Here is a 24,191-nt window from a genome sequence, read left to right on the forward strand (position 1 = left end):
GAGTCCAAGGCCAGGAGTCCTGATTCGCCTCTTCAGCCCTGGGGATTTCAAACGTTGGGTGCTGTGGGCGGTAATTTCGGGAAACCCGACTCACTACCTTCCGGACCTCATGCCTCCTCTCCCTCACCCAGCCCTTAGACGTTCAGCGTGGGGGTGGAGGCTCGGGGGACCTACCCCACCTACTGTCTGCTCCGCGGAGGGGGTCTCAGAGGAGGGGCAAGGTATGAAAGACCCCAGCACCTGCAAGCGAGATTGAGGGGCGGAGGGGGGTTAGACGGGGAGTGGCATCCAGTCGTGTCCCGTCCCCTGATTTCCTCTTAACCTTTGGTCAGTCCGGGACCAGGCAGCGGGCAATGGAGAGAGGGGAGAACCTCCGAAGTCAGGGACGGTGCCTGCCTGCTCTCCATTTCCTCCTGGACAACCACCGGGAGTCCTCTCTCTTGCCCGCAACACTTCGCTCCCTGGCGCTTTGCTGTCTTTCGCGAGAGTGGCCCCTAGCTAGCTCCCTGTTCCGGCGAACCCTGGCAGATTTGGCGTGCCCGAAGCCCGAGCAGGCTGGACACTCCACTCCTCAATAGGGCAGGGCAGGAGGAGGCAGGCTCCCGGGTCTGCGGTGTGTGTTTGGGGGGGGGGGGCAGCTCGGATGGGGAGCGGGAAGTGACCCCGCATTGTCCAAGGCCGGAGTGGGAAAAGAAAAACGGATACCAGAAAGAGAGAAGAAGGGCCCGGGCCCAGAGTCCCCAGTCTAGGAGAAGGAGGGAAGGCAAGCAAATGGGGTGGTGCCGTGAAGAGCTTCCCTGGCACTTGATTCCACCTGCCAGGACAGTGCTTCTCACACTGTCAGGGAGTTCTTTCCGTCCTGCGTCTTCCTAGAGAACAAAGACTCTGCCCAATGCATCCCAGCGCCCAGCTCTGGGTCTGGCAACCAGGAGGCGCCCAATAATGAGTGTTTCCTGAATGGAATTGAACAGAAGGGAAGAGAATTCAGACGTGGAGATGGAGGGAAGGAGGACAGAAGAGAGAAAAGACAATGAGGGGAGTAGCAGTAGGGAAAGTCATGAAGAACCAAGTATTTAACGGGTACCCACAGACCATCCATTGTCGTGCTGGAAACGCAGGAGGGGTTCAAAGGAAAGAGTCTCTGGAGCAATCAGGCACCGGTACAGGGGAGTTGTGTGTGACAGACGGCACAGGCCCTCAGGGCATATGGCGATGGCAGGGAAGATCAGCGGCTGGAGCCCGCGTGGCCTGCCGGCGCTCTGGGACAGGGTCTGGGGGAGGCACGGGCTCTGGGCTAGGGTGGCAGCGACACGCGGGACCAGAGCCATGTTTGAGAAATCGCTGTAAAGCTTGGGCCCCGACCGGATGGGGGCGGGGAGTCAGGGTGACTGGCCGCCTGCAAGCTGGGTGCCTGGGAGGGAAATGTGTCTTCCCCGGCAGAGGCTGGGGCGTGGTAGATGGGGAAAGGGCCTGAGTCCTCTAGCTCCATTTGGACACCGGATTTGGGTGGTGGAGAGATAGGAGGCGCCCATGTGGAAGGCAGAATTGAGAGCTGTAACCCGGCGCTGGCGGCTAGCTGAATGAGGGCGGAGGCGGAACCCGAGGGCAGGCTGCAGTGCTCCCCAGGAACCCCGCCCACCTCCCCGCAAGCACCGCCCCTCTCGTTTCAGCCCACTGACCTGACCTCTTTACATTCAGGCCCCAAGCCTGGGATATCTCAGCATAGAATTCTTGGTGGCCGGCTGGTGTGTCCCACTCGGCCCAGGACCTCCCAGGGCCTCGGGGAGGTCTCCACCAGAACGCTGGACCTCGAAGCCTGGGACCAAGATTCTTGCAGCCCTTTGGTCCCTCCAAGACCTGCGGACTGTGGCTGCAAGCCCTCCTGGAACCTGGGCCTCCTCAGGTTGCGTGGGGTGGTGGGACGGAGTGTGTATGTGTGTTGGTGAGTGGGTTATTAAGCATTTGTATGTGTCAGTGCGTGCCTTCACTTTGTGCCTGTGTGTTGGCCTGTGTTTATTGTTAGGTGTTTGTATTTGTCTGTGTCTGCCAGTGTGTGTGTGTTTTGGTGTGTGTAGAGTGCATGCATGTTAGTGTGTATTTGTCCCTGTGTTTGTCTATCTCAGTGTGTGTCTGGGTTTGTATGTGTCAATGAGTGTGTCAGTGTGTATTTTTGGTGTGTGTTAGTACTGTAAATGTGTTTTTGTATGTAAAGGTGTGTGTGCTAGTTTTGTGTGTTGATGTGTGCCAATGTGCATTCAGCATGTGTCAGTGTATGAACCAATGTGTGTGTTCATACATGTGTGTCAGTGTGTAGGTAGGCTTTAGCTCACTGGGCTCCAGGCTTTACATCCTTTAACTCACTCAATGCAATGGGCCAATAACTGAGAGATGTGGATTATTACTTTCATTTCAAGACAGGAAAGAGGTTTTAAAATTCGCTGGCTCTAAGCCTCCCAGTCATTGGTCCTAGTCCACCTGCCCCAAACTGCTGCGTTGGCTCAAGCCTAGGGGAGAAGGGAGGGCTGAGGAAATGAAAGGACTTGTGAGTGGTCTGTTGGGTTTTCTTCTTTAAGTGCCTACCTCCATTGATGAGTGGGGCCAAAAGATTCCCTTCATAAAGAGGAATTGTGGACTCTCGGGCACTGCCATGGATGCTTGTTTGCTGTCTTCCTGGTGGGGCCCCTTAGGCATAGCAGTGTCTACCAGGTGTCAATCAAAGTTTGTTTGCGTTTACATTTTATATAGATGGATCCAAACAATATGTAGTACTTTTAGTCTAGTTTCTTTCACTAACATACTTCCTTTTTTTCAACCATTGATGGAAGGTTATTAATATATCATTATACACTACTACCCATAGTTTGCTTGGTTGTATTTTTGCCCCCAAATCAAAGGGTTCTTTGTGTTAGATAGTTGTATTCTTGTAACTTATACAATTTAAAATTAATCATTTTAGCCACTTTCACATCAATGTTTGTTGAGTGAATGAGTGAATGGGAGCCTGTAACTATGGCATTTCCACTGTCCTTAAGGAAGTTGGAACAAGCAGCAATTCCCTGGGCCAGCAAGTGCTGTCCTTAGTGTGCTGATGTGTGTTTGTGGAAACAACTTCACAGCAAGAGGAAATGGCTACCTCTGCTAGATAGGAGTGAGCCCTAATTGGAGCCAGGCTTTAAAAAGGTCACTCTGACTGCTGTGAGGCAGGGAGGGGAAGGAGGAGAAAGACTGAAGGGAGAGAGTGGGGAGGGGGTGGGATAAGGAAGGAAAGAGAATAGTGAAATGGAGTTAAGAGCTCAGGAAACAGCTTTGTCTGGAAACATTGGCTTTATGAAAGGAGAAAGAGAAGAGTAAAGTTGGTCTAAAGTAAGGAACAATATGAAAAAACCAGAAAGTTGGAGGTAGATGACGAGGGTATGCAGAGGGAAAATGATCTGGAATTAACGAATCCAGACAGTGCCAACAGCATCACAGGATCAATGAAGGGGATATGTCAAGATGAACTAGAGATTCCTTTATGGATTATCTCCTCCTGTTCCTCATTTCACATTAGTTTATTCCAATGGTTCTCAAAACACGGTCTTTTATGTGCAATGGACACAACCAATCCAAGGTCCACAGAGAAAATGTGGCATTGGTGTGGGAAAAGTGGCCATGGTGGCTGATGGGTGCGGGGAATGGGAGGAAGAGATGAGATGTGGAGGCGTTTTCGGGACTTGGAGTTGTCCTGGGTGGTGCTTCAGGGACAATTACAGGACATTGTAGATCCTCCCAGGGCCCACTGGATGAAACGTAGGAGAGTATGGGCTATGATGTGGACCATTGACCATGAGGTGCAGCGATGCCCAGAGATATACTTACCAAATGCAATGGATATGTCATGATGATGGGAGAGAGTGTTGCTGGGGGGGGGAGTGGTGGGGTGGGGGTGGTGGGGTTGAATGGGACCTCATATTTTTTGAATGTCATATTTTTACAAAATGAATTAAAAAAACAAAAACAAAAACAAACATGGTCTTTTGTCCAGCAGCATCACCTGGGAAGTTATTAGCAATGCAAATTCTCAGACCTTACCCTAGATCTACTGGATCAAATCTCTAGGAGTGGGACCCCCAGCAAGTTGTCTTAACAAACCTCTAGGAGATTCTGATGCAGACTGAAGTTTGAGAGCCAATGGCTTACCTGAAAATATAGATCTCTTGGCATAGGACACAGGACTAGTGAGATTTGTTGGATAGGGAGGGAAGTCTGAAGCCTGGGCTATTGCCAATAATGGCAGATCCTGGTGGATTTCATGATGGGCAATGTGAGGTTATGGAGTGTCTACAACTAGGGAATGGGTACCTAAAAAGGAGTAGAAGGGACCCAATAGGGAGCTTGAAGGGTTCCAAAGATAAGCTTTGCCTCCTTTGAAATTTCACTTATTCATTCCATAAGCATTCACTGAGCTTGTTCTGCTGCTGCATGTCACCCCCTGTGCTAAGCTCCAGAGGACTCAAGAAAGAATGGGTGACAAGAATTTCAACCACAACTGCAGGGAACTCCCCGGCCACCTGACAAATAGCTCCACAAACAATCAGTAATGTGGTAAGTGATACAATCAATTAGGAGCAAGGCCGTGGGGAAGTAGAAACTCAGAAGGGTGAGGAAGACACCTTAAAGAAGGGTTATTTTAATTTAGTCTTGAATAATGAATAGGAGTTTATCTGGAAGTAGAGGTGGGCAGTAGTGAGAATAGTATGTGTAAAAGCACAGAGGCAATTCCAGGTTCTCAGCTGGAGTGAGTGATGGGGAAGCAGAGAATAACTGCAAATGAGTCTGGAAGACAAGATGGGGCTAGATCTGGAAGGGTCATGTAGGCCACACCAAGGAGCTTAGACTTTATGTCCCAAAGTAGGTGGTTTCAAGGTGTGCTCTTCAGGAATAATGCCTACTCAGCACTTCGGGCTGTGCCTGGCAGGTAATGGGATGTTCACAGTAGGATAGGAGGGGGACCATGTTTCCTCAACCTTTCAGGGCAACTGCAGGCATTTTAGGCCTGCACAGACTAGATTGCTGGGCATATCAGAGCCTCCATTCCTGCTCCTGGCAGGGGAGAAGGGGGTCTGGTGCTTCATCTACCTGGGCAATGGCAGTCATTTTCAACTGGTATGGCTTAGTTTGTTGCCCATACCTGTGGCTCCATCCCCACACCAGGTAGGGGAGTAAGAGGCATGGAACTTCATCAGTCTCTCCAGGCAACTACATATGGTATTGGCCTGCATGACTTGGATTACTGCACACAGATGCAGCTCCATCCCTACCCCTTGCAGGGGAGAAAGGTGGGAGAAGCTCCTTTGGTTCTTAGGGCAATGCAGGCAGCTTCAGCCTCCATGGGTTACAGTACCAATTGTATCCTCAGCTCTTATTCTGCAACCAGCAAGGAATAAATGACAAGAAAAAGATGAAAAAGAGCTGAAAAAACTCAGATTGCCTAAATATGAATTATTATAAAGTTCCAAATTAAGTTGAACCAAGTATCAAAGAGGGGCTAAAGCACAAAGACAATCAAATAGAAAGCCCAAGACTTAAGACAGAAAATGGGCCAAGAATAGACACATCTAGTAAATGAGAATGCTGAGACACCAACAAAAAATTACCAAGTAAAGGAACCAAGTAAAGGAACAAAGTCTCCAGATGACATAAAGGAGTTCAGACAACTAATCATAGATGTTCAAACAAATCTCCTTAATAAATTCAGTGAGATAGCTAAAGAGATTAAGGGCATCAAGAAGACACTGGGTGAGCACAAAGAAGAACTTGAAGGTATACACAGAAAAATAGCAACTCTTATGGGAATGAAAGGCACAATAAATGAAATTTTTAAAATGCCCTAGAGGCATATATAACTGCAGATTTGAAGAGGCAGAAGAAAGGATCAGTGAGCTTGAAGATAGGGTCTCTGAAAGCAAACATACAAAAGAAAAGATGAAGAAAATAATTGAAAAAATTGGACAGGGTCTCGGGGAAAAGACACCAAAAGACATCAAATATATGTGTCATAGGTATCCCAGAAGAGGAGGGAAGAGGGGCAGAAGGAATATTTGAGGAAGTAATGGTAGAATATTTCCCAATCCTATTGAAGGACATAGATGTCAATGACCAAGAAACACAATGTACTCCCATATCAATAAATCTGAATAGACTGACTCTGAGACACATACTAATCAGAATAACAAATGCAAAATATAAAGAGAGAATCCTGAAAATATCAAAGAAAAGAGATTCATCACATACAAGGGATGTCCAGCAAGAGTAAGTGCTGATTTCTCATCAGAAACCATGGAGGCAACAAGACTGTTGTATGATATATTTAAGATACTGGAAAAGAAAAACTGTCAGCCAAAAATCTTATATGCAGCAAGAATGCATATAAAATGAGGGCGAGTTTAGAATATTCACAGATAAACAGAAATTGAGAGCATTTGTAAAGACAAGACTGGCTTTGCAGAAAATATTAAAGGGAGTGCTACAGCTTGAAAAGAAAAGACAGACAGGAGAGACAGGCTTGGAAGAGAGTCTAGAAATTTAAGTTATATCAGTTAAAGTAACTCAAAGTGTAAAGAGAGTGGTGAAAAAAAATATCACAGATAAAACCCAAAGATCAAAATGGGTGAGGTTGGAAGCAGATGTAGCTCAGAGCTTTGAGTTCCTGCTTCCCATGTACGAGGTCCCAGGTTCAATTCCCAGTACTGCCTAAAAAAATGGGTGAGATAAGAACTGTCTACACAGGAATAACCTTGAATGTTAAAGGATTTTTTAAAAAGATTTATTTATTTATTTCTCTCCCCTTCCCCCGCCCCACCCCAGTTGTCTGTTCTCTCTGTCTATTTGCTGCGTGTTTTTCTTTGTCCACTTCTGTTGTTGTCAGCAGCACAGGAATCTGTGTTTCTTTTTGTTGTGTCTTGCTGCATTAGCTCTCCGTGTGTGCAGCGCCATTCCTAGGCAGGCTGAACTCTCCTTCGCCCTGGGCGGCTCTCCTTACAGGGCGCACTCCTTGCGCGTGGGGCTCCCCTATGCGGGGACACACCTGCGTGGCAGGGCACTCCTTGCGCTCATCAACACTGCACGTGGGCCAGCTGCACATGGGTCAAGGAGGCCCGGGGTTTGAATCACAGACCTCCTATGTGGTAGACGGACGCCCTAACCACTGGGCCAAGTCTACTTCCCTGTTAAAGGATTAAACTCCCCAATTAAGACACCGACTGGCAGAAAGGATAAGAAAATATGAGCCATCTATATGCTGTCTACAAGAGACTCACCTTAGGCCCAAAGATACAATTAGATTGAAAGTGAAAGGCTGGAAAAAGATATTCCATGCATGCAGCAACAACAACAACAACAACAACAACAACAAAAAAACTGGAATAGCTATATTTATATCAGATGAAATAGACTTTAAAAGCAAAGCTGTTATTTGAGACAAGGAAGGTCATTATAAACTAATAAAAGAGGAAATTCACCAGGAGGAAATAGCAATCATAACTGTATATGCACCTAGCCAGCATACCTCAAATTAAATGAGGCAAACACTGGCAAAACTGAAGGGAGAAATAGATATCTCTACAATAATAGTTGGAGACTTCAATACACCACTCTCATTGTTGGATAAATCATCTAGACAGAGGATAAATAAAGAAACAGAGAGCTCGAATAATATGATAAACAAATTAAACCTAATAGAACATTGCACCTCAAAACAGCGGCATATACATTCTTCTCAAGTGCTCATGGATCTTTCTCCAGGATGGGCCATATGTTGGGTCACAGTGCAGATCTGAATAAATTCAACAAGATCGAAATTATACAAACCCCTTCTCTGATCATATGGAATAAAGCTGGAAATCAACATTGGGCAGAAGAAGGGAACTTTCACAAATATATGGAGATTAAACAACACACAAACAATCAGTGGGTCAAAGAAGAAAGTGCAAGAGAAATCAGTAAATACCTTGAGATGAATGCAATCAAGAATACAACGTATCAGAGCCTATGTGATGCTTTTAATGTAAGCCCTCAATGCTTACATTAAAAATGAAAAAAGAGATAAAAACAATGACATAACTACTGGATGAACTGGAAAAAGAGCAGCAAACTATTCCCAAAGCAAGCAGAAGGAATGAAATAACAAAGATCAGAGCAGAAATAAATAAAAATGAGAAAAAAAGAGAAAGAATTAACAAAACCAAAACTTGGTTCTTCAAGCAACTCAACAAAATTGACAAACTCTTAGCTAGGTTGACAAAGACAAAAAGTGAAGATAGAAATAAAATCAGAAATGAAAATGGGGATATTACTACTGGCCCCACAAAAATGAAAGAGATCATAACAGGGTACTATGAACAACTGTATGCCATCAAACCAGGCAATGTAGATGAAATGGAAAAATTCCTAGGAACATTAGAACAACCTACACTGACCCGAGAAGAAATGGAAGACCTCAACAAACCAATCATGTGCAAAGAGATAGAAACAGTCATCAAACAACTCTCCAAAATGAAAATTCCAGGACCAGTTGGTTTCACAGGTGAATTCTAGCAAGCATTCAAAGAAGATTTAACACCAATCCTACTCAAACTCTTTTAAAAAAATTGAACAGGAAGGAACATTACCAAACTCTTCCTATGAAGCCAATATCACTCTAACACCAAAGCCAGATAAAAATATTACAGAAAAAGAAAATTGTGGACCCATTTCCCTAATGAATATGAATGCAAAAATCCTTAACAAAATACTCATTAATCAAATCCAACAACACATTAAAGGAATTATTTATCATCATCAAGTGGGTTTTATCCTAAGCATGCAAGTGTGGTTCAACACAAGAAAATCATAAAATTATTTATTAAATTTATAAAGCCTCATTAATAAAGAAGAAAAGTAACATGATTCCATCTATTGAAACAGAAAAGGCATTTGACAAAATCCAACATCCTTTCTTGATGAAAAACACTCCAAAAGATAGGAATCGAAGGAAACTTTCTCAATGTGATAAAGAGTAATTGCTGAGGGCAGGGAGAAGAAATGATATGTGGTGGCATTTTCAGGACTTGGAATTGTCCTAAATGATATTGCAGGGACAGATGCTGGACATTATATATCCTGCCATAACCCACTTAATGGACTGGGGGACAGTGTAAACTACAATGTAAACTATAATCCACGCGGTGCAGCAGTGCTCCAAAATGTATTCACCAAATGCAACAAATGTGCAACAATGATGAAAGAGGTTGTTGATGTGGAAGGAGTGGGGGGAGTGGGGGTGGGGTATGTGGGAACCTCATATTTTTTATTGTAATGTTCTTCTGATCTATGTATCTTTAAAAAAAAAGACAATTTAATTTTTTTAAAAAAAGAGCATATATGAAAAACCCACAGCTAACATTGTACTCAGTGGTGAAAGACTGAAAGCTTTCCTGCTGAGATTGGGAACATGACAAAGATGCCCACCATCACCACTGTTGTTGAATATGGTGCTAGAAGTTCTAGCTAGAGCAATCAGGCAAGAAAAAGAAATAAAAGGTGTCCAAATTGGAAAGTAAGAAGTAAAACTTTTGCCATTTGCAGATGATATGATCCCCACCTTAGAAAATCCCGAAAAATCTACAATAAAGCTACTAGAGTTAATAAACGAATTCAGCAGAGTGGCAGAATACAAGATTAAAATGCAAAAATGAATAGAATTTCCATACACTAGTAATGAGCAATCTGAGGAAGAAGCTAGGGGAGAAAACCATTTACAATAGTGACAAAAAGAATCAACTATTTAGAAATACACTTAACCATGGTGTAAAGCACTTGTATTCAGATTCAAAGCAATTGTATTGCTAAAATAAATCAAAGAAGACTTAAATAAATGGAGGAACATTCTGTTTCATGAATGGGAAGGCTAAATATTGTTAAGAGGTCAATTCTACCCAAATTGATATACAGATTCAATGCAATCCTGACAAAAATTCCACCAGCTTTTCTTTTTTAAAGAAATGGAAAGCCCAGTTATCAAAATATTTGGAAGGGTAAGAGGCCCTGAATAGCCAGAAACATCTTAAAAAGGAAGAACAAAGATGGAGGATTATCACTTCCAGACATAAAATCATATTACCTAGCTACAGTGCTAAAGACAGCATGGAAATGGCATAAAGATAGACATATAGACAAAAACTGAATTAATGAAATAGGCGCTCATATTTATGGTTAAGGGATTTTTAACAAGCCTGTCAAACACACTTAACTCAGGAAGAACAGTCTATTCAACAAATGGTGCTGAAAGAACTGTATATCCCTATCCAAAAGAAAGAAAGAGGACCCTACCTCACACCATATACAAAAATTAACTCAGGGCAGTGGAGTTGGCCCAGTGGTTAGGGCATCTGTCTACCACATGGGAGGTCCGCAGTTCAAACCCCAGGCTTCCTTGACCTGTGTGGAGCTGGCCCATGTGCAGTGCTGATGAGCGCAAGAAGTGCCCTGCCACGCAGGGGTGTCCCCCGCATAGGGGAGCCCCATGTGCAAGGAGTGCGCCCCGTAAGGAGAGCCGCCCAGAGTGAAAGAAAGTGCAGCCTGCCCAGGAATGGTGCTGCATGCACGGAGAGCTGACACAACAAGATGATGCAGCAAAAAGAAACACAGATTCCCGTGCCACTGACAACAACAGAAGTAGACAAAGAAGACGCAGCAAATAGACACAGAGAACAGACAACCGGGGTGGGGGGGAAGGAGAGAGAAATAAATAAATGAATAAATTAAAAAAAATTAACTCAAAATGGACCAAAGACCTAAATATAAAACCGAGAACCACAAAACTCCTGGAAGAAAATGTAGGGAAACATCTTTAAGACCTGGTGGTACATGGTGGTTTCTTAATCTTACACTGAAAGCATGAGCAATGAAAGAAAAAATGGATAAATGGGACCTCCTCAAAGTTAAATACTTTTGTGTTTCAAAGGACTTTGTAAGTAGGTGAGAAAGCAACCTATTCCATGGGAGAAAATATTTGGAACCAGGTATCTGATAAGGGTTTGATTTCCATTCTATTTAAAGAGATCACACAACTCAACAATAAAAGAGCAAGCAATCCAATTTAAAATGGTCTAAAGACTTAGATGTTTCTCTCAAGAGGAATTACAAATGGTGAGAAAGCACGTGAAAAATGTTCAATATCACTATTAGGGAAATGCAAATCAAAACTACAATGAGTATCATTTCACACCTCATAGAATGGCCATTATTTAAAATAACAAACAGAAAACAGTAGTGCTGGAGAGGACATGGAGAAATAGGAACACTCCTTCACTGTTGGTGGGAATGTAGAATGGTGCAGTCTATGGAAGACAGTTTGGTGGTTCCTCAGGAAGCAAAATATAGAACTGCCATATGATTCGGCAATCCCTCTACTAGAACTATATCCAGAAGACCTAAAAACGGTGACATGAAAAGACAATTTGCACACCGATGTTCATAGTGGCATTATTCACATTTGCCAAAACATGTGAAAAACCATAGAGTCCATTTATCGATGAATGAATAAACAAAATGTGGTATATACATACAATGGAATACTATGCTGCCATAGAGGTAATGAAATTGGGGCACTTACGATAAAATGGATGAACCTTGATGACACTATGCTAAGTGAAATAAACCAGACACAAAAGGACAAATATTGTGTGGTCTCACTAATATGAGCTAAATATAAAAAATAAACACATGGATTTAAAACCTGGACTATAGGTTACAAGGAGATAGGATGAGGATTGAGAAGAGGTACTGATGTTTAATGTATGTTGAATTTTTAATTAGCTTGACTGTAAAAGTGTGGAAATGGATAGAGTTGATGGTAACACATTATAGTGAGAATAACTAACACAGCTGGTTTATAAATGAGATTGTGACTGAAAGGGGTATTTTAGGGATGTAAATGTCAATTGAAAGAAAGCTGGAGAATACTCTAAGGAATGAATAATATAGTGAACCCGGAGATAGATGAGGATTGTGGTTAATGGTACAAATATAAGAATATTCTTCTCTGAACTAGAACAAATGTAAGTCACTATTACCAGGTGGTAAGAATATAATGATGCATGGGAAAAAGACAATTAATGTAACCTATAGACTATAGTTAACAGCAATATTGCATTATTCTTGCATCAATGTCAAAGAAGGTACTATATCAATGCTAAGGGTCCATAATAGGGGGGTATGAGATTTTTTTTTTCTTTTGGACTAAGGAAAATGTTCAGCGCTTTACTGGGGTGATGACTGCACAACTCTGTGATGAAAGTGAGCACCACTGAGTATACACTTTGGATAGAATGTACAAGGCATGGAACTGTAAAACGGTGAACTATGTGATGGAAGATGGACTGTGGTTAACAGTACAAATATGAGAGTGTACTCTCATGAACTATTACAAACATAACACTAATACATAGTGTTAATTATAGGGGGTGTATGTAAAAACATAGCAAGTGTATGTTATGGACCATAGTTAGTGGTAGTAGTCTAATCATGTTCTTTCATAATCTGTAACAAACCATCTACCACAATATAAGGTGTTGGTGGAGGGGTAATGTATGGGAATTCTGCACATTATGCATGATTATTTTGTAAGCTCACAACTTCTGTAATAAAAAAAAAAGTAAGGGAGAGCATGGATGTGTGGATGGGGATAGGTTCCAGAACTGAAAAAGATTGGGCATGGGGATTTTGAAAAGACCTCTAAAATAAGGCAGAAATGTCCTTGCCTCAAGCACAGATGGGATCTTGTCCTTTACCTAAGCTCCTTTCATTTGGTATGCTCTACCTGAGTTCTCCAGGGAGTCTGTGATGATTAGGGTCATGTGTCAATCTGGCCATGTAATGGTGCCCTGTTGTTTGGTCAAGCAAGCACTGGCCTTAATGTTACTATGAGGGTTTTTAGTGGATTTCAATCATCAGTAAGTTGATTGCATCTATGGCTGATTACTCCTACAATCAACTGAGATTGCCTTCAGCAACGAAAGATGTATCATTCAATCAGTTTAAGGCTTTAAAAGGAGAGGTGCTAGATTGCAGAATGAAGGAGGTGAAGAGAGAGAGGGAGTGGGGAAGCTGGGGAAGGCACTGGGACAGAGTCGTGGTGGCGGTTGTGTGGTGGTGGGGAAGCAGGAGTGCCTCAGCTGGGACGCGTGGTGCCTCCAGCCCACCATGGAGAGTTGTCTGGCGGAAGCTGGTCCTTGCAGGCAGCAAGCCAAGTCACCCGGGTCACCACGGGAACAGAGTCCAAGGAGGCAGCCAGTCCCCAGCCAACAAGAAAAGCAAGTCCTTGTGGAGAAGAAGCAAACCTCAGAGTAAGAAAAGCCCAAGTCCTCACCCTTCAACAAAGTGAAACAAGAACATGAGGCTCATCCTCAGAGAGGACACAAGGATGGGCAGCGCTGGGAACCAGGAGAAAAGGAACACAGACTGGTAAGTGTCCGAGGTAGACACCGGGACCATTCTCACCAGAAATCTTCCAGCAAAAGGCCTGTGTGTGGACAGGCTCAGGAATGGGATCAAGACATTCAGAACCTACAGGCTCAGGAAGTAGAGAGGGAGTGATTTTTTGGTTTGTTTTGTTGTTATTGTTTTAGTATAATAAACTTTATTTTTAAAGAGGTTTTAGATTACAGAAAAGTTACATTGAAAGTATAATGGATTCTCAAATACTCCACCCCCCTCCCTTCCCACATCTTCCCCACTTAGTAACATCTTACAATTGTGTATTACATTTGTTACAATTGATGAACAAATATTGATGCATTGCTACAAACCAAGGTCTGTAGTTTACATTGTGGTTTACACTTAATTCCAATACCCTAAAGAGAAGGAGTTTTATAATTAGCCAGAGAATGGGTCTCAGGAGTTGGTGCCTTGAGCTGCCAGCAACAAGAAAGAAAAAGAGGTGCCCCCTAAAGAAAAGAAAAGCTTGGAACTCTCTGGGGCACTTCTTTTTTTTTAAAGATTTATTTATTTATTTCTCTCCCCTTCCCCCCCAGTTGTCTGCTCTCTGTGTCCATTCGCTGTGTATTCTTCTGTGTCTGCTTGCATTCTTGTCAGCAGCACCGGGAATCTGTGTCCCTTTTTGTTGCATTGTCTTGTTGTGTCAGCTCTCTGTGTGTGTGCGGTGCCACCCTGGGCAGCCTGCACTTTTTTTGCACTGGGTGGCTCTTCTTACGGGGCACACTCCTTGCACGTGGGGCTGCCCTACACGGGGGACACCCCTGCATGGCATGGCATTCCTTGCACGCATCAGCACTACGCATGGACCAGCTCATCATATGGGTCAGGAGGCCCTGGGTTTGAAACTTGAACCTCTCATGTGGTAGGCGGATGCCCTATCCTTTAGAGCAAATCTTCTTCCCTCTGGGGCACTTCTTGAGGACACTAACACCTTTCAAGGTGTAGTCATCAAATACAGGGAACCCCCACAGGCACATGTTCCAAAGCAATGGTGGTGTCTTGATGAGGCACTTCCAGTTGGGTATATCCATCGACAGAGCACCTACCTTCTGGGTCAGCACTGCCAGATTGCAGCCATACTCATCTACCATCTCTCTTGTTCTAAGCAGCCTACGGTATTGCAATATCAGCTTGTGGAGTACACCCATGCTGACGGGACAGTTGGTTGCAGGGTGAGTCCCTCATCATTGACCTTGGCTCAGGCTGTGGAACCTTCTTAAACAGCAAGCACATGAAGCCTCAGTGTTACTATGAACTGAAGGAAAAAGTGTGCTGAAATTGGATTCTGTAGCAGAGAATATGTCTTACTTCCTGAGTCCTCAGACACCTCTGAAGTAGACAGGAAAGAAGATGAGGATGATGAGAAAGAGGAAGAAGTGTCTGACAGCTAGCAATCTAAGAAAGACACAAGCTCTTGAGAAATCTTCCCTTCTCAGAAAATATTGGGACTGACTCAAGAGCACCGTGAGGCTCTCTGTAATGCCTTGTATTGCCTGAAGTCTTTCCTCTATTGCTGACCAGCTTATGTTACAGTTTAAGGAAACTGCCTTATGTTTGGTTGACCTCTTTTCTGTGGCCTGTCAGCCACATGCCTGTGAGCACATGTTTTTGGAACAGTCTTACCAATTACAACACATCATGTTTTAGTAGAAGCATTGTGGCTTTAGATGGTGCTTTCAGAACTGCTGCCTAGGAAACTATACACCCTTAGTTAAAGGGGAAAATTGTGGCTTGTTCTCTTTGTACAGTTACTTTATTTATACAGTTGTTAAGTTTTGTGGATCAGGCTTTTGTTTTGTTTTGGAGGCAAACCCCTGAACAGAGAGTTTTACTGATCTTTGGTTATCACCAAAACATCCTCCACTATTTACCAAAACTTTGGCCTGGTTGAGCTCTTGAGTCATAGAATTTGATTTGGCCCTTAGAGTTTTGGAGGTGGAAACTTATCACATGACCTCATTATAGACTGCTTAGCTTCAACAGACACTTTAGGGAGCCTGCTTAAGCAGATGACTGGACAGGAAGATCATGGCTGGTGCCAGCAGGTGCTGATTTAATGTCATGAAAGGCTGAAATAAGTTGTGGATCTGTTCTATGGTAGAATTCCTGATTTCTCCATGAAGCATGTATATAACAATTTTGACCATCTTATCTGTTTTCCAACTTTGCATTTTTCTTCAGAAGTTATCTCCTTTTATCCTTCTTTGAGAAATATGCTGTAACTTAGGTGGCAGGGTCCTTGCTTTATTCTAGCAACGTGTATATGTCTAAAGGAGGTTGTGTAGTTTACATATTTCATCTTTGAAAAATTTGTTCAGATTTATAAGTTATATTTGCCTTCTGGAAATAAGGGTATTACCCAGTTTAATAATTTTCCACTAGCGAAATATGTGTAAGGAGAAAAGAATTATCTACTTATGTATATCTTACACGTATACATATATATAAATTGCATGTGAAAGAACTGAATACTGATTTTCATATGAGAATGTTCATGTTGTAATGTAATACTACTACATTATAGGCAAAGGCCTCCCTGGCATTTGAAGAGCAGATTTTTATTTATATGTATTTTTGGGTAAAAAACAATAATAAAATTTTTAAGTACAAAAAAAAGGAGAGATGATAATTTCAGCAGTCAGAAGAGATGATTTCCATCTCTACTTCAGCCAACTAGCTTCTCCTGGGGAATTCACTGAAAACCTTCATCAGAGTTCCCAGATTGCAGCCCATCCTCTGGAATTTGGACTTGTACATCCCCACAGGTGCGTGAGACAATTTTATAGAATCTCATACTATTGACAGATATCTCCTGCTGGTTGTTTCCGCAGAGAACCCTGACTAATACAGAGTCCTATGCAGTTTTTGCTTTGCTACAATAGCATTGAGGTCTTTCTATGACCATGGCAGGCTGTGCGCTGTGTTGTAGAACTTAGGTACTCAGTAGAGCTCTTTTCAACATGTTGACAAATCTGAAGTTGCTTCCTGAGGAAGAGCTGGGCTTTCTCACAAGTAGCTTCTTGGCTCACCTTCATGAGAGGTGCTATCACCTTCCATGCAGAGGTTATGCTTCTCAATCGTCATAATAAGATATCTACCAATCACCTTCTCTGTTGGTATCCAAAATAAATGAATTGGTCTTCAATAAACAATAGGGATAAAATGCTCTCTAAGGGAAACGGACTTGGCCCAGTGGTTAGGGCGTCCGTCTACCACATGGGAGGTCCGCGGTTCAAACCCCGGGCCTCCTTGACCCGTGTGGAGCTGGCCATGCGCAGCGCTAATGCGCGCAAGGAGTGCCCTGCCACGCAGGGGTGTCCCCCGCGTAGGGGAGCCCCACGCGCAAGGAGTGCACCCATGAGGAGAGCTACCCAGCGTGAAAGAAAGTGCAGCCTGCCCAGGAATGGCGCCGCCCACACTTCCCGTGCCGCTGACGACAACAGAAGCGGACAAAGAAACAAGACGCAGCAAAAAGACACAGAGAACAGACAACCGGGGGGAGGGGGGGAATTAAAATAAATAAATAAATAAATCTAAAAAAAAAAAAACCACACAGGAAGAATTTGTCGTTTAAAAAAAAAATGCTCTCTAAAAATGCTCTCTAGCCCTTGTCAGAGATTATAACTTTAAATGATCTGCCATGTAGTTCTGATCACAAATCCAGCCAAGAGAATTGAAATTTTAGGAAAGTTTGTTTAAGGAAAGGGTTTCCACATTTTTCCCCATTATAGGCTACATAATTAAGGATTCAGATAAGTACAGACTGCATAAATTGACAATAATGTTGAAATATGGCTTGTTGGCTATTCAGCAATATGAATTGTGAGGACAGTGATATAAAAGCATCCAAAAAATTGAATCAACTTACTCAAACATGCACTGTTTATAGGCCTATTGTTGACTGTGAATCAATTTTGATTGCTTCAATAATAAGAATAGAACACTGGTATATAACAAGATGAACTTGAGCATCAGGAGCTTTTCAGTCTGGGCCTGTCTCATGTTGACTCCAGAGTCAGACTTCTGATGTAGGGTACCATTTTGTCAGTTTTAAGAAAAAGAACACACTTTTCAGCTGCATCAGGAAGCTACTAATCTTATCTAGAGCTTGGCCATCCAACCTAAGAGATTGGGAGAGTGTTCACCTGCAAAATTCTAGAAGTGGATCCTGGGAGGAAGAAACTGTAAATTCCTGTAGAAAACTGTTTGGCAGTATCTACTATAGCTAAACATATTCCTGTATTATGACTGACAATTCTACTCCCCGGTATAGACCCAAGAGAAATGAATATACCAAAAGACATATGCATAAAGTTGGGCTATAGACAGTAAGCATTATGCCAGTGTTAAATTTCTTGAACTTGATAACTGTACTTAATGTGGCTACGTCAGTGAATATCTTTGTTCCTAGGAAACGCATGTGTAAGTATTAAGTGTTCAAGGAGCCTGATGTATGCAACCTACTCTCAAATGTTTAGAAAAGAGACAGGTGTTTAGACAGGCAGACAGGTAGACTGATATAACAAGTGTGGTCAAATGTTAAAATTGGTAAATCTAAGTATCTGGGTAAGGGGCATATTGCAGTTCTCTGCATTGCTTTGGTATTATTTTTGCAACTGTCCTATAACTTTTATGCTAGTTCAAAATGTTAATAAAAGAAAAAAGTCTAGTAATGGAGTGCTTCTTGGAATATCCAGTTCACTGAGTTGAACGTGGACACACTTCGGTAGTGCGTTTTATAATTTAATACTGATAGGGTATAAATAAATAAATGACAGTCTGTGGTCTGTATTCCCAAGAAAATCATGAAAATGTCTTTACAATTGTGTTTTGTTTGCTTGTGTATGATAATAAAGCACTGTTCATACTCATTAATTCTTATGAACCAGGAAAATTGCGTGGTATGTGAATTATATCTTGATAAAACTATTATATTTTTAAAAACACACACATACAAAACCTATAAGCCTCTTCTATCCATCCCATCATGGTGCTTTAAACTCAGCTGGGGCCTCTGGACCATACCAAGGCAGCTACACAAAGGCAGGACAGTAAACAGTGTCTGGCACCAGCCAAGAAGGACCCAGGCCCTGATGTTTATTGCTTTGGTCTTTTGGGCTTGCAGATTCCTGGCTCTGCATGTCCAGCCTCAGATGAGAGATTCCCTCTTCCAGTCCTGGGCTGTCAGGAACCTGTGGTTCAAATTCTCCTCTGCCACATCCAGGGAAGGGGATTCTCAACACAATTCTGACTTATTTTCCACTCAATATAGTGCATCAGTCTTCAAAATCTATGAATGCAGTGAGCTCATGACAGCCCAGCAATGGAAAAGGAGTGGTTTCCAGTCACCATCTGCCCAATCCACATGTCCAGTTGGAGTCTGCATTTCCTTGAACAAATCAACAGACCTTTTGTTTGTCCCCTGCAGTTTTGAGTTCAATGTGTTCAGATGTCACATCCATAAGAAAATACAATCTTGTGCATCACTGGATGGCTAAGAAATTAGATTTGGGGATTCTTTTATCCCAAAAAGTCCTTGATTGGAGATGGCAGCTCGGTCAATCACTGTACTTGGCATCAGTTTCTTCCAAATAGCTTATAAACTGGTCATGGTTAAAGGCATGAGTTACATAGGAACATTCATAATCTTCATTGATTTCTCCATCATATCATGTGGTGAATCTGACTTGCAAATTTCATGGCATAGTCTCCTGAGGCATGAGGCAATGACAGCTGGACCCACCAAATTTCTCTTGGCTTGAATACATTGTTGAAAATTTGTTTGCCTTTCAATGCAGATGACTTATGTGTAGCAAGTAAAGTTTAGAACTTTCCAAACTCCTTACTTTTAGCTGTTTACAACCCACTAATTCATGTGCATTGGTGTAAAAAATCATGGACTCTGGAGCCAGACCTCCTGGGTTTAAATCTCAGCTATTCCTCTTGCCAGCTACGTGATCTTTGGCAAAACACTTAATCTTTGTGCCTTGTTTCTTTCTTTGTAAAATTCAGATGAGAATAATGATAGTACCGCTGTTATAGGGTTGTTATGAGGATTAAAGATGTTGATATTTGTAAAGCGCTTAGAACAGTACTGGCACATAATAAGTGCTGCAAATGTTAGTTATTAAGTAAATAAGGTTAGTTAGCTATTTTTGTTAGAAATCTTAGGCAGGCACAAACAACCTCTCCGCTTTTCCCAGGTCAAACAGGCAGCATTGGCTCTGCAGGCTTCATATTAGACACTCCTGATGAGAGATATCCAGTCTATCCACATCCTGACATACCTAACTTCTAGTCTTCAATCAAGTTAAACCACTGGGAACCTCTATATTTGGTTACCCCTGTGACTAATTAAAATTCAATGTGCATATGTTCAAGGAACTTTGAGGTATTCAGTTTGCTGGAGGTTGGAATTTGAGGAGTTTGGAAACTGCCAATGGCCGGATCATTCCTTGAGTGCCACATCAAGGAGACTTCTAAACATTGTGGGTAATGAGAATACGTGGAAGATATCCAAACAGGAGGGACATGATCAGATCTGTAATTTAAAAAGATCACTGTGTGCACCTACCAACAGAACCCCAAATGAAACATCAAAAAGGAATAAGATAAAAAAGGAAATATAAGACGAATGACAGTATAAACTAACTACTATACCTAACAGACATCTATAGAACACTCCACCCAACAATAGACTATACATTCCTCTCAAGTGTTTGTGGAATATTCTACAGGACAAACCATATGCTAGGCAATAAAACAAGCCTCAGTAAATTTAAAACGACTGAAATTCTCCAAAAAAGAGTCAGGAGGTCATCAGAGGGGTCACGTTTACGCATGCCTCAGCAGAGTCCCAGAGACAGCCGAAGTAGATACAACCCCAGGTACTTGTGCTCCTGAGGGTTACAGAGACCCACAGCTTCTGTGGTCATGGCAGATGGCTCTGGAGTTCAGTGCCATGTCAGTTGGCCCTACTTTGGAGTTTGTGTTCCTGAATGTGACAGAGTTGGACTCAGTTGTGACCGGTTACACATGCCTCTTCTGTCACTTTTACTGAACCTGTGGTTGGTGCTGGGGTTGGTGTATATTCAGTAGGCCTGAATCTCTGGACTGTCCATGGGACAGCCAGGCCCTGAGCCTCAGCAGACTTGCAACTCCTACCCTCTGGTTTCTTGGACTTACCCTGGCCAGCTAACAGGGAGGTGAAGAAGATCAACCACCACACCAGGGAGCCAAGAGTTCCTACAACTGCAAGCAGGAAAATTGCATCCATCATCCATGTAGAATCTAAACCCCCTCTCAATATAGAGGCGAAATGGACATAACCATCCCAGGGTCCACAGGATGGAGGAATAGAGTATGGATTACAGTGGACTTACCGATATTCTACTATGGAACAATTGTGATTAGTAATGGAAGAAATTGTAATATTGATGTGGAGAAAGTGGCCTTGGTAGCCACTGAGGGTAGGGAGAGGGAAGAAGAGATATGATGTGAGGACATTTTCAGGACTTGGAGTTGTCCTGGGTGGTACTGCAGGGACAGATGCTGGACCTTGTATGTCCTGCCATGGCCCACTGGGTGGACTGGGGAGAGTGTAAACTACAATGTAAACCATTATCCATGTGGTGCAGCAGGGCTCCAAAATGTATTCACCAAATGCAATGAATATGCCACCATGATCAAAGAGGTTATTGATGTGGAGGAGTGGAGGGGTGGGGTGTAGGCCATGTGGGAACCTCTTATATTTTTTAATGTAATTTTTTTTTTGTGATCTATGTATCTTAAAAAAAAAAGAAAAAAAAAACACCCAAATGCAATACCACTTCACACCCACTAGGATGGCTATAATTAAAAATACAGATCATAACAAGAGCTGGCAAGAATTTGGGGAAATTAGAAATTTTATACATTGCTGGTATAGGGTAAAATGGTGCAACCTCTTTGGAAAACAGTTTGTCAGTTCTTCAAAAAGTTAAACATAGAGTTACCACATGACCTGGCAAACCCACTTCTAGGTATATACCCAAAATAATTGAAAGAACAAACTCAGACAGATATTTGTACACGAATGCTCACAGCAGCATTATTCACAATAGCCAAAACGTGGAAGCAACCCAATGGATAATAAAATGTGGCATTAGGTCGTAAAAGAGAATGAAGCTCCAATACATAGTGTAACATGACTACAACTTGAAAACATGATGCTAAGTGAAGGAAGCCAGTCACAAAACACCATTTATTGTAGGAATTGTCCAGAATAGGGAAATCTATAGAGACAGAAAGTAGATTAGAGCAGGGGGCTGAAGGTGAGCTAGAAAGAAATGGGAGTGACTGTCAATTATGGGGCTTCCTTTTTTTTAACTTTTTTTAAAAAAATAATTTTAAACTTACAGGACAATAGCAAAAATAAAAGAAACCCCACACAGAGAACTCCAACATATGCCCATATTTTAGTCAGCTAGGCTGCCAGAATGCAATATACCAGAAATGATTGGCTTTGACAACGGGGATTTATTAACTTAAAGGCTTATAGTAGTTGATTTCAGCTTCTGGCTTACAGGACTTTCTCGCTCAGCTTTTGGGGACTTCACTTTGAGCTCCTGTGACTTTTCTCTCTCAACTTCCGTGGTTTCCTCTACAGACTCCTGTATCTGTTTCTCTGCATTCATCCCATTTACAATGGACTCCAGTAAGAGGATTAAGACCCACTCTGGGGAAACGGACTTGGCCCAGTGGTTAGGGCGTCCGTCTACCACATGGGAGGTCCGCGGTTCAAACCCCGGGCCTCCTTGACCCATGTGGAGCTGGCCCATGCGCAGTGCTGATGCATGCAAGGAGTACCCTGCCACACAGGGGTGTCCCCGCGTAGGGGAGCCCCACGCGCAAGGAGTGCACCCCGTAAGGAGAGCCGCCCAGCACGAAAGAAAGTGCAGCCTGCCCAGGAATGGCGCCGCCCACACTTCCCGTGCCGCTGACGACAACAGAGGCGGACAAAGAAACAAGACGCAGCAAACAGACACAGAGAACAGACAACCGGGGGAGGGGGAGGGGGAATTAAATAAATAAATCTTTAAAAAAAAAAAAAGACCCACTCTGGATCATGTCTTTATGATGTAATCTAATCAAAGACCCTTAGCTGAAGTAATCTAATCAAAAGGTCCCACCTACAATAGATTCACACCCACAGGAATGGATTAGCACTAAGGACATGATCTTTTCTAGAGTCCATAAAAGCCTCAAACTAGTATACCCCTATACTCCCAGATATTCAGCCCCACTTATTTTTACACATTGTTACCTTTGCCTTATCATTCTGTTTATAATCTATTTATCTATTTATTTTTGAACACTTGAGAGCAGGTTGCACACATTGTACTCCTTGAACACGTAATACTTCCATATACATTTCCTAGGAACAAGGATGTTTACTTATGTAATCAGCTTAAATGTAGTTATCAAGCTCAAGAAATTTAGCAGTGATATAAAGCTTATATTTTATATTCAGATTTATTTTCTTAAGTACAAATAATGTCCTTTTAAGCCTTTTCTCCTTCATTCTTAGATCCTATCCAATATAAATTCAATATAGTTTATTGAATTTAATTGTTATTATCTCTTTAGTTTCTCTCTCTTTTTTGTGTGTGTGGAAACATATACAAAATAAACCTTTCCATCCCAATCCCTCCCCAAAAATACCATTCAGTGGGATTAATTACATTAAAAATTTTGCAGTACCCTTTCCACCATCCTTTACAATAGCTTCCCCTTTACCCTAAACCAAAACCCTTTACTTATTTTGCATTAAATTCTCATTGTCCCTGACCCTACCTCTGATAACCTTTACTCTAATTTCTGTCACATATAATTTGCATATTCTATGATATTTTCTTCGTGGTTTCCTTAGGTCTTAAATTGAACATCTTAAATCTATAACAATTTGCTTTGATATCAATGAACAACTTCAATAAATACATAAAATATGTTCTTATAATCCTCTGTCCTCACATCTGTATGTAGTTCTTGTCATATATTACATATTTATGCATTATGAGTTCCAAACCATTAATTTATCATTATATTTTATACATTTGCCTTTTAGATCCTGTAGGAAGTAAAAAGTGGAGTCACAAATCAAAAAGGCAATAGTTCTGGCATTTCTATTACCTGTACCATTATTTTTACCGGAGATCTTTATTTCTTTGTGTGACTTCAGTCAATTGTCTAGGGTCCTTTCCTTTCAATCTGCAGAACTCCCTTTAGCATTTCTTGTAGGGGAGTCTAGTGGTGACAAAGTCCCTCAGCTTGTGTATATCTGGGAATATCTTTATTCTCCCCTCAGTTTAGAAAGATAGTTTTGTCAGATACAGAATTCTTGGCTGGCAATTTTTCCCTTTCAGTACTTTAAATACGTCTTCCCATTGCCTTCTTGCCCCTGTGGTTTCTGAGGAGAAATCTGCACTTAAATTGGGGCTTCCTTATATGTGACACATTGCTTCTCTTTGCAGCTTTCAGAATCCTCTTTATCTTTGGCATTTGATATTTTGATTATAACATGGCACAGTGTGGCTCTATTTGGGTTTTTCCTGTTTGGAGATCATTGAGCATCTCAGATGTGTATATTTGTTAAATTTGAGAAGTTTTCAATCATTATTTTTTTTAATATTCTCTTT

The 24,191-nt window shown here is 42.2% G+C and overlaps 1 pseudogene; it reads left to right on the plus strand.

The window, feature by feature from the left end:
• Positions 1–13,411: 13,411 nt before the first annotated feature.
• On the plus strand, positions 13,412–14,906 carry LOC101445529 (smad nuclear-interacting protein 1 pseudogene; annotated as a pseudogene).
• Positions 14,907–24,191: the final 9,285 nt, after the last annotated feature.

Source organism: Dasypus novemcinctus, chromosome X (assembly GCF_030445035.2).
Source record: "Dasypus novemcinctus isolate mDasNov1 chromosome X, mDasNov1.1.hap2, whole genome shotgun sequence".
Taxonomy (NCBI): Eukaryota; Metazoa; Chordata; class Mammalia; order Cingulata; family Dasypodidae; genus Dasypus; species Dasypus novemcinctus.